This window comes from Bubalus bubalis, chromosome 16 (assembly GCF_019923935.1).
Source record: "Bubalus bubalis isolate 160015118507 breed Murrah chromosome 16, NDDB_SH_1, whole genome shotgun sequence".
NCBI classification, from domain to species: domain Eukaryota; kingdom Metazoa; phylum Chordata; class Mammalia; order Artiodactyla; family Bovidae; genus Bubalus; species Bubalus bubalis.
The window spans coordinates 24,319,387-24,331,565 of record NC_059172.1 but is presented as its reverse complement, the minus strand read 5'-3'; the positions used below and the strand labels follow the sequence as shown (position 1 = coordinate 24,331,565).

Sequence of the window (12,179 nt, the reverse complement as noted above, 5' to 3'; positions counted from 1 at the left end):
AATTTTGGAAAGGCAAGAGTACACAGCTGAGTGCTATTTATGAGTATAGATTTAAAACTACACTAATTTGGGTAAGAGTCTCATTCTGCCCCCATCAGCTGAGCTGCCTTTAAAAGTTACTTAACTTCTCACATCTTATTTCCTCTACTGTAAAAGAGGGAGAAAACCCATATGCTCTCTAACAGGGTTCTTGTGAGTATTCAACAAGTTAATACATGTGAAATGTTTAGAGTGGTGCCTGCCATGTGATATGTGCTCAATAATTACTAGGCATTATTATCATTAGTCCTCCAATGTCATTCAATTTCCATAAAATGTCAGGGAAATAAATCATATAAATTCTTCAAAATGTATCAGAATAGGTCCATAATTTCAGACTTAGCTGGAAGAATGTGCATGAGAGACTCACCTTGTTAAAATTAATATTTATCATGATGATAATGATTATCATGTATTTATTGCCTACCTTATCTTATAGGAGCTGCCCATATTTTCATTATTTCATCATATCAGCAAATCTACAAAGGAAAAGACCATTAGATAAATTGGAAAACTGGAGCTCAGCTCAGTTAGTAAAATGCTTTGTGTAATAACTTTATACCTAAATTTGGAATCCTGAAGCACCACAACTGAAAATTATGTTCAATAGCTCTAGAATTCTTTTTTTTTTTCCTTTTAACAAACAGAATACTTTACCCATGAAATTAAAGTCTAATGGGATGGACTTTTTAAAAAGCAATACAGAAATAGAAACAATAGGAAAATTACCATATGGGTTAAAGATTAAATATTGAACCTGGTTGAGGATGACCAAGAATATAAATACATCCCAACCATCCCATTTTAAAGATTAAAAAATTTAAACTAGAAGAGTTTAGCTAATTAGTCCTCTGACCACTGCTGCTGCTGCTGCTGCTGCTGCTGCTCAATCGCTTCAGTCGTGTCCGACTCTGTGCGACCCCATAGACGGCAGCCCACCAGGCTCCCCCGTCCCTGGGATTCTCCAGGCACCTCTGAGCACTGAGTGTCTTTTAACTCTTTATGGTCAATACAACTGGAGTAAACTTGAGAAATACCACAAGATCAAGGGAAGATACCTGGTGAGGAATAAAAAGGTAGAATGAAACTAGTTAAGATCCCTTAGGAAACTAAGGAAAGAGAGTGATGAAACAATCTGGCTGCAAGTCAAAGTCTTCAGCAAATCACTTGATTTCCTAAATAATTAGATTACAGTACGTAGAATAATGTTAGATTATGCATGCTAAATCGCTTCAGTCGTGTCTGACTCTTTGCAACCCCGTGGACTGTAGCCCACCAGGCTCCTCTCTCTGTGGGATTCTCCAGGCAAGAATACTGGAGTGGATTGCCATGCCCTCCTCCAGGGGATCTTCCCCACCCAGGAATTGAACCCATGTAATGTTAGATTATGGAGAGAATAAATGACAGATGACTCTGGCTAGGGTTAGGGTTACTGCAATAGAGGTGTTGGGAATGATCATATAAGGGACAAATATTTTCCAAATAAGTATGCTATAACTCTATCACTTATCAATTGCTATGTAACCAAACACCCTCAAATCAGAGGTTTAAAGTAACAACCACTGATTTGCTTCAGTTCAGTTCAGTTCAGTTCAGTCGCTCAGTTGTGTCCAACTCTTTGCGACCCCATGAATCACAGCACACCAGGCCTCCCTGTCCCTCACCAACTCCTGGAGTTCACTCAGACTCACATCCATCGAGTCAGTGATGCCATCCAGCCATCTCATCCTCTGTCGTCCCCTTCTCCTCCTGCCCCCAATCCCTCCCAGCATCAGAGTCTTTTCCAATGAGTCAACTCTTTGCATGAGGTGGCCAAAGTACTGGAGTTTCAGCTTTAGCATCAGTCCTTCCAAAGAAATCCCAGGGCTGATCTCCTTCAGAATGGACTGCTTGGATCTCCTTGCAGTCCAAGGGACTCTCAAGAGTCTTCTCCAACACCACAGTTCAAAAGCATCAATTCTTCGGCACTCAGCCTTCTTCACAGTCCAACTCTCACATCCATACATGACCACAGGAAAAACCATAGCCTTGACTAGACGGACCTTTGATGGCAAAGTAATGTCTCTGCTTTTCAATATGCTATCTAGGCTGGTCATAACTTTCCTTCCAAGGAGTAAGCGTCTTTTAATTTCATGGCTGCAGTCACCATCTGCAGTGATTTTGGAGCCCCCCAAAATAAAGTCTGACACTGTTTCCACTGTTTCCCCATCTATTTCCCATGAAGTGATAGGACTGGAGGCCATGATCTTCGTTTTCTGAATGTTGAGCTTTAAGCCAACTTTTTCACTCTCCTCTTTCACTTTCATCAAGAGGCTTTTGAGTTCCTCTTCACTTTCTACCATAAGGGTGGTGTCATCTGCATATCTGAGGTTATTGATATTTCTCCCAGCAATCTCGATTCCAGCTTGTGCTTCTTCCAGTCCAGTGTTTCTCATGATGAACTCTGCATATAAGTTAAATAAACAGGATGACAATATACAGCCTTGACATACTCCTTTTCCTATTTGGAACCAGTCTATCGTTCCATGTCCAGTTCTAACTGTTGCTTCCTGACCTGCATACAAATTTTTCAAGAGGCAGATCAGGTGGTCTGGTATTCCCATCTCTTGAAGAATTTTCCACAGTTTATTGTGATCCACACAGTCAAAGGCTTTGTCATAGTCAATAAAGCAGAAGATTCTGCAATTTGGGCTGGGTTCAGCTGGGCAGCTTTTGGCTGGTCACCCCTGAATGATAAAGCTGTAATAACTTGGCATCTCAACTGGAGCTAGATGATCCTATGAGGCCTCAGTGGCATAGCTGTTGCTTATCTAAAGCTATCAGTCAGACCCAAGGTACTCCTCTATATGGTCTCTTCAACAGACTAGCCCAAGCTTGGAACAAGTTGGTAACAGCATCCTAAAGGATAAAGCTCAATGTTTCAGCACTTAAGAAGTTGCTGCTTATGTCATGTGTTGATGTCCAACTGATCAAGTCCATAGGACCAAGCCCAGAGTCACTTTAGGAGGGAACTAATCAAAGGTATGGTTACTGGTGTGTGTTGTGTTTTAATCACTCAGTCGTGTCTGACTCTTTGTGGCCCCATGGACTATAGACAGGCTCCTCTGTCCATGGGATTCTCCAGGCGAGGATACTGGAGTGGGTTGCCATTCCCTTCTCCAAGGGATCTTCCCAACCCAGGGATTGAACTGGGTCTCTGGCATCGCAGGCAGATTCTTTACCATCTGAGACACATCTAACTAATTGGGTGTCATTGATACAAAAATCTGCTAATGTGGCCAAAACAATAAAAAGATAGATGCAGATGCAAATATAGATACAGATGTAGGTATTGGTGCAGATGTGGATAGATAGAGAGATAAATAAGATCTAGAGGGGACTGACATTAACTGTTGACATTTACAGTTTCAAATGGAGAGAAGAATAAGTATAAATACCCTAAAATTAGCAGATGCTTAGCACACCAACACACAGCAAAGAGGCCAGCACTGCTGAAATCAAATACACAGGAGAAAAAGTAGTATGAAATGAGATTAGCAAGGTATGCAGTAACCAGATCATACAGGACTTAGCCTTAGTTCAGGCCTCCTAGAAGCAAAACCTAAAACAAGAATTTATGTGAAATAGATTTATTGAGGGAATCCTTTCAAGAGAATTTTATTTGCTAAGTCTGGCAAACCAAGTACCGCTACTGCTGCTGCTGCCCTGGTCCACCTCAATTTTATTCCAATTCTCTAGTCATATTTCCAATTCCCTTAGCCATGTGTGGTTTCCTAGACATACTTTCACACTGCTTTATCTTTGCCTGCCCTTGATATTCTCTCAGCCCAGAGTGCCAGCCCCTGCCCACTTCTTTACAGAAGAAAATCCAACCCATTCGTGAAAACCCAGCTCAGCTGTCACAGTTCTGTGACACTTTCCCCAGTCTTCCTATTAAGTTTAATTGCTTTTTCACTTTTGCTTCCATAGCAATGTATTTACCTATAATATGTATGAATGAATAAATAATATGTATTTCATCCAGCCTTGTATTTCCATTACTTGTTTGTATACCTTTCTCTTCCACTGAATTTTTAAGCTCCCCACTCATTTTTCCTTCATTGTTTCACCCAAACCAAGTACAATATATTGAATATAAAAGATAAAAATATTTTTCCATTTCAATTGAATTAGACCATGGCATGTCAATCTAATGTGGACTAAAGATGCAACGTGGTTCTCCTGTGTGAAAATGACAGTCCTTTGGGTTGTGTTTTGCATGTTTGACAGAAAGCTTTGGAGATCATCTAAAATACATGGCAAGAGCAGTTAATGTAAGAGGGGCCAATGTTAAATAGTTCTTTTTTTTTTAAGTAGTGATTTAAAGACATATTATATTAACAGCGATGTAAAAACTCAACATTTGAAAGTACAACCATTAATAAAGCAAAATGGCTGGGGAAATACACAATAAAGGGTATGATTATTTTGTAGTCTCGTGCAAAATCTATCATAGCTCATTTTATAAACAGTGCTACTAAGAGGAAAATTCCTCGGTTTGTTGTATCCTATGATCAAATCATCTCATCTCTGCAACATGGTCTTAAATCATGTTTAATTCCTCATCAGTAATATTAAATATACTGCCTGATTTTAAGAAGCCCTACTGGAAACTCCTGAAACCAATGAAAAGTCATAAGCAGTATTATATTCTGAGATCAACACATTTGCAAAGGATGGCAAACAGTCTCAGCTCCATCTCCACCGCTTCCTAACTTGATAACCCTGGGCAGCTTCCATAGTGTGCAGGAATTTTAGTGCCTTAATGTCAAAGTTCATGTGTTTTTCCACGGCTCAAATACGGCGATTTTCGGTAAAAACAACATATAAAGGACACAATTGTTAAAAGGAAATATAAGTTGTATTTAGAGGTTAAATTAATCTACAACCAAAAGTTCTATCACCAAATCTCAGCCCTTTTCCCTTAGTAATACCATGTTGATAATTTTGGTTATTACCAAAGCCTTCACAAATGAGTAATCTGGTGGGAAGAATGTTTTATTAACATCTGCATCCATGTGGCAGTTGGTCACTTACTACAACAGAAGTATTTCCTTGTGGATTTAATAGATCAACCACACCTGCTTTGAGAAAGCGTGGCACCCAGTCCAGATTTCCAGTGCAGCCTCTCCGCTGAGCTCGGTGGGCACTCGGTGCCAGCTCTGCAGAGAGGAGTTTGGTGTTTTCACCTCTAGCATCTTCCTGGAGTTTCATTCCTTAGGCCCTTCTTGCTGCTACTGTTAAGTCGCTTCAGTCGTGTCCAACTCTGTGCGACCCCAGAGACGGCAGCCCACCAGGCTCCCCTGTCCCTGGGATTCTCCAGGCAAGAACACTGGAGTGGGTTGCCATTTCCTTCTCCAATGCACGAAAGAGAAAAGTGAAAGTGAAGTCGCTCGGTCGTGTCTGACTCTTAGCGACCCCATGGACTGCAGCCTACCAGGCTCCTCCATCCATGGGATTTTCCAGGCAAGAGTACTGGAGTGGGGTGCCATTGCCTTCTCCGAGGTCCTTCTTAGGTGACACTTATTAAGATTCCTTGAGAATAGGGTAGAGTTCTGTTAATAGCAAAAGACAAGCCTCCTTCACCAGCTTTGGTGAGAAAGGGAGAAAGGAAAATGATTCCTTTTTCTTCAGTATAGTAGTGGAGACCGAAAAAAGAAAGAAAAAAAAAAAAAAACAAGAAAAATGATGTCATCATTTTTGCTCCTGGCTGGGAAGACTTGCTTACAATTCTAACCAACAGAATGTTGTTTTTTTCTTTTATTTTTTTCACACAGAGGCTCGTGAAACAGTAAATGCACCCTACCACTCAGGTTCAAAATAGGTCACTTCTTTTGTATAAAACTGCTTTGGGGTTGGAAAAGAGAGGTGGGGGATAGATTTTTGTGGCAGGGTATACACTGGGGACTAGGCCTACATCTGCTATTATCCTCTTTTAGAAATTCTGTTAATCTACATTAAATATCTCTGCACAGATCTGATCTAGGCCCCACTTCAGTCCTAGCACCTAGCATGGTGCCTTAAATAGCCTGGGGGCTCAATAAATATTGTCTACAAATGAAAAAGAAAGAAATAAACAAGCATCACCCAAAAGGAAAAAGTAAAATAAAAATATAAAACCCTCTCCTCTCTAGTGGAGACTTTCTCCCCCGGGCGACAGACATCTGGTGTTTCAAATACTGGGAACCTGTCCTTCAGCCATGCCTCTCTACTTAGGAGGCTTACCCTTGCTTAAAGTACAATCCAGTCACTTACTGGGCATAAAAATGGTGACTTTTAATTTTATTCACTCCTACATGGCCTACACAAATAGAGGAATAACTTCCACATGATTATAAAAACAATGAATATTCTGCAACAAAATTGGCTTTGAAAGAGAATCAAGACACGTTCAAATCCATGCAATAACTGTCCCTCTGCAGCCACCGGCTTGAGTTCCTCTTTCCAATATGCTTATAAGATTAAATGAGACAGCTTACATTCGGTGTGCCCACTCGTTTGTGAAAAAAGTATCCCACCAAGCATGCCTTCAAAATGAACACAACCTTGTTGGAATCAGAGTATCTGTCTACCTAACCTCCACCTCCTATCACCTAACTTATTGAATTCTCCTTCTTCACTACCACTGACAGTGTATTTGGTGTAACTATTCTCTGTGCTAAATGCCTCCATCTCTTTCTTTTATCCTGAAAGTGACAGTGTCAGTTGTCCAGTGCTGTCTGACTCTGTGACTCCATGGACTGTAGCTTGTCAGGCTCCTCTGTCCATGGAATTCTCCCTGCAAGAATGCTGGTGTGGGTAGCCATTTCCTTCTCCAGGGGGTCTTCCTGACCCAGGGATGGAACCCAGGTCTCCTTCATTGAAGACAGATTCTTTACTATTTGAGTCACCAGGGAACCCCTTCTTTTAGTCTATCAATTTTTCTTTTATCCCATCAACCTTTATTATCTATTACATGTCAGACCCTGTATTCATCCTTAAGGTAAGAAAAAAAAAAGGATAAAGAAATATGACAACATTTGTCATTAAGGGCAAGGAGAATAGTAAAAAATAAAAGCAAAAATTCCCCAGGTCAGATCTCATAATTTCTTGGGTTTTGTATCCCATTCCTATTTCAGTGGGTGGCACATGCATCATAAATGTTGATGTAATGAAATGCTTCTTAACAGAGATAAATATGAGTGCTCTGGGACCCAGAAGAGATGTAGGGACAGTTTCAAGAAGTCGAGTTCTGAAGGATAGATCAACAGGTGAATGAAGAGGGGAAGAGCAGATCAAAAAGAAGTGGTATGTGTAAGGCAGAGGAATGAGAGCTGGGTGTTGGTGTTGGGCTCAGAGGGTAGAGAGTAACTGGTATGGCTTGCGTGTGGATGTCAACTTGTGTTGGGAGTGGTGGCAGGAAAGGAAGAGGAGAAGGGTAGTAGGAAACATAATCAGGGCCTTTGATGTTGTCTTAGGAGTTTGGACTATATTACTATTTAATTGTACTGTGACAGTCACATATTCCAGGTTAAATCACAGTCTCCATGAGGGCATTTCCTATGTAAGATTTGATTTGTTTTATTCTCGATGCATAACATAGTACTATTTACAGAAGGAAATCATCACCACATCACTACTATCACTCCCATCATTACATCACTATCATCATCATCTAACGCTTTCTGAGATCTTAGTGTATGTCTTGACCTGTTCTGGTCTTTTAAATGTCACAAAACCCCCAATGGGGTAGGCACTGTCCTTGCTATACACATGACAAAACATTGGCTTGTGGAAAATTAGGTAACTCTTCAATTCCATATGGCTAGTAAATGCCTGGGCAGCTAAGATTTTTTAATTAACTTTAATGTCAAGATTTATCCCTCTACCTTTCTTGATAAACATATGTTGATTTTGAACTCATGTATTTCCTACACCAAAAAAGAGTTGCATTTGATGATCAATGTAACTGTGTTTACTAAGGCTTCTTTCAAGCTAACAGTATGATGAAATGGGGGCTTCCCAAGTGGCTCAGTGGTAAAGAATCTGCCTGCCAATGCAGGAGACGCAGGATACATGGGTTTGTTCCCTGGGTCAGGAAGATCCTCTGGAGAAGGAAATGGAAACCCACTCCAGTACTCTTGCCTGGAGCCTGGCGGGCTATAGTCCATGGGGTCACAAAAGAGTTGGACCTGACTTAGTGACTAAAACAACCACATAATGAGATGGGTAATGTGTACAAACATGGCATTAGGTCATTCTAGTCATATTTCTTCTGGACAAGGTATCATCCCCACCTTCACTCCTCCTGTCATCACTCATACACATTTATTCTGGGAAGTCAAAAAGTGCAGAAATCTGGGTATATTTCACCAGCTATGGTAAGCTTTCTTTCCTCTTTACCTTCCCCCAAATTGGCAGGTATCATTAAAACCTCCTCCATAAAACTTTTTAGCAGTTAACTAAGGCCCAGTCTCCATGGGAAGAATAAATGAAGGCACATTTTTTTAAATGTATAAACTGAATCTTCAGAGGTACAGCGTTGGAGGTTGCCATGGAAACTTTTCTCTCTCCTTCCCACTGTTTTTGGCGAGTTTTTTATTAAACAAAACAAAAAAATTTTAAATGCCCTCATTAGCCCCATCTCCATTTCCAGCAGCATCAGATCATTTCTTCCAAATATCTTATGGCCCAAGTAAATAGCTCACAATACACTGAACACTAAGAGATATATGTACTTTGGTTCCCCAATATTAAGAAGTAAGGACTGAGTTCATTCACTCACTCAATGAGTACATATAATCAAGGACTCTGCTAATCTACACTCTTTGTGAACATAGTCTTGCAAAAAAGGCCCTCACTTAAAAGAATCCTCCATCTATTGCAAGAAATAAAATAAGTACATGACTCTTATTTAAGACAGCATATAAGAGAATTTTAAAATGATATAGGGTTCACAGGGGGAAAAAAAGCATTCATATCCAGCCAGTGCCAGCAGGTAAGGGTTCTCAGAAGACCCCTGTGCATCTGTGCTCAGCTGTGTCCAACTCTTTGCAACCCCATGAACTGCAGCCCGCTAGACCGCTCTGTCTATGGAATTTTCCAGGCAAGAATATGGCAGTGGGTTGCCATTTTCTCCTCCATGGGATCTTCCCACAGCAGCCCAGGGATCGAATCTATATCTCTTACATCTCCTGCATTAGCAGGTGGATTCTTTACCACTGTGCCACCTGGGAAGTCCTTCTTGGAAGAAGCAGTACTTAAATAGATCCTTGAAAGTAAACTAAGAATTAAAGAACATGCGGTCAGGTTTAAATTTACTCTGTCTCCTATAACACAACAATAGCATCTCCTAGGTCAGGCTGAAGAGTTTAGTGTTTACTTACTGGAAAAACTAATTTTGAGTCACACTATGATATGATATAATGTGATGTGATGTGATATATCTGGATAATAAATCTGAAAGGCTCAATCAGTGTGGGGATATGATAGGGTTTCATTTCTTATATATCAAGCTTCAGGTAGAAAAGATTTTCTCTCCACAAATTAATTGACAAAATAGAAAAAAAAAAAGTCTTATGAATGTTTCTTGTAGCAATGCTAAATGAAATCCTAGCCAAGGATGAAATTAAATATCTTATAAAGCCCAATGGAAACATTTTAGGAGGAAGGGCCCATGGTTCTTTCTTGACAAACAACGACTAAACTTTTCTATAGGCAAAGTAGCTGCATTCCTCATTTTCCTCATTATTTTATTTGGTCATAGATTTTGTTTTACATTTCCTCAGAGGTGGAAGTTAGAAATCAGAAACTACTCATAAATAAAGAATGCTTAAAGTCTGCTCTCCCTACACTGTGATTTTGTTAAGGCAAAGGGCAGAAATTTATTTCTCTTGACTTATTAATTCCTGGCATTTATCAGTTAATGCAAATATTTGTGCATTATGGTAAAAATGTTTCCTGAACATTCAGCTAAGATGCTGACCCTAAAAAAAAGTCTTTATAGACCTTGAGAACTCCTAAAAATGTTTACCCTAACATTTAGCCAGACCGATGACTTTGATTAAGTCGGTGTTTCCTAGCCTAGGTCTCCAAAAATGAAGTATTTTTAAACAAAAGAACATAGATTTTCAAGAGCAAAATATTTGCTATTTTTAAAGCCTAATTGAAGTTCTCCATTTGCATATGGCAAGGCTGGAAATTTCCTTATTTTTCACTGGATAGAATAATCTCAGGATGGTCATACTGCTTAGATCTCATGCTGATCAGGAGCTCTGTATAGCAGCTGTTTAAGTCCCTTGTTAATTAAATATGAGAAAACAGATTAATTATTACTTAATATATGCAGTTGGCTTGAAAGCTACTTTTTTTTAGAAAATGAATCTATAGAAGACAGAAAAATAAAAATTAAATCATCCTTAGGTATAAAAATCTAGGATTCAGAAAATTCTTGTGATAGTTCAACTAAGTACTTATTACCTCCCTTAACATATTAAGAATTCATTTCTCACAGGCACTGGAAACAGAACATTGGAAAGGTAAACATTGATGTAAAAAGGTGGGAGGAGAATAACTACAGTAGATCTTGATAAAAGGAGACCAGAAATAACTGGGGCTTTGGGACTGGAAATGGGAAATTTCCAATTCCTATTACAGATGGAGAAACTGAGAATCAGAGATAAATAACTGGTCCAAGGAGATGAATAACAAAACAAGCTTGGCCTCTTTCACAACTTGGTCTTCAGTTGGCCCTGCTCTGAGGCAAGTATTTGCAGATCCTTAAAAAAACAGCAGCATAACTGGCAAATAGCAAGCTCATCACATAAACAGGGGCTTCCCTGGTAGCTCAGCTGGTAAAGAATCCACCTGCAATGCAGGAGATCCTGGTTCAATTCCTGGGTTTGGAAGACACCCTGGAGAAGGGATAGGCTACTCAACGCAGTATCCCTGGGCTTCCCTCATGGTTCAGCTGGTAAAGAATCCACCTGCAATGCAGGAGATCCTGGTTCAATTCCTGGGTTTGGAAGACACCCTGGAGAAGGGATAGGCTACTCAACGCAGTATCCCTGGGCTTCCCTCATGGTTCAGCTGGTAAAGAATCCACCTGCAATGTGGGAGACCTGAGTTTGTTGCCTGGGTTGGGAAGATCCCCTGGAGAAGGGAAAGACTATCCACTCCAGTATTCTGGCCTGGAGAAATACACAAACTGTATAGTCCATGGGGCTGCAGAGTTGGACACAACTGAGTGACTTTTACTTTCATATATATTATATGTGGGCTTCCCGGGGGGCACTAGGGGTAAAGAACCTGCCTGCCAATGCAGGAGACATAAAAGATGAGGGTTAGATCCCTGGTTTGGGAAGATCCCCTGCAGAAGGCATGGCAACCCACTCCAGTATTCTTGCCTGGAGAATCTCCATGGACAGAGGAGCCTGGTGGGCTACAGTCTGTGAGGTCTCAATGAGTCAGACACAACTGAGTGACTAAGCACAGCACAGCACATAGATGGCTGTGACCGACAGGTTAAGTGGGAAGAAATCTCAGAATTATTCTGCCATGATGGTTTGTGACACAGTTTAACAGAAAGGACAACTGAATTCCAAAATCAAGCTGCGATATCAATTAAGTCTAGTAAGTTCTGATTCTGAACTCCAAATCAAGAAATAATAGATTCTAATTGCTGCTGATTTACTATGTGACCCTAGGCAAGTCAGCTGCTCTCTTATAAAATGGATACAGTGCATTCTTGCCTCTGAGTCACAGAAACACACTGGAGGAAATTTATGAACGACTATCTGAGTTCTGAGGAAGATATTTAGATTCTTCTTGAATCAAAAAGCTAATGATATTTTTGTCTTGGGACATTTATCTTAATTGATATTTCTTCAGCTTTACTAATACCAGGGAGGCCAGCTATGTCTAGACTTCTTCAGGGCCATTTCATTTTGTCGTTACAAAGCAAATTATACAGGGGAATTCATGGTGTAAATCCATCACCTTTCAACCACAATATTAAAAACAACACCAGCTTCCTTAAATTTATGTTGTTATTTTCTTTCTAAGAACTCTAAGCCCCTTTAGCTTATTTTGACCTCACAGTAACCCAAAGAGAGACTCATACT

The 12,179-nt window shown here is 40.1% G+C and overlaps 1 long non-coding RNA gene across 5 annotated transcripts in view; it reads right to left on the bottom strand.

Annotated features, from left to right (window-relative positions):
* LOC112579592 overlaps positions 1-12,179 on the bottom strand; it is a 207,892-nt gene that overhangs the window by 49,194 nt on the left and 146,519 nt on the right. The window contains exon 1 of one of the 5 annotated variants that reach the window (XR_006545281.2): positions 467-515. The exons of 3 other annotated variants lie outside the window; for them this stretch is intronic. This is a non-coding gene — a long non-coding RNA (uncharacterized LOC112579592). Of the gene's footprint in view, positions 1-466; positions 516-12,179 lie in introns of those variants that run through there. One more of the 5 variants, XR_006545282.2, reaches the window with a different exon arrangement.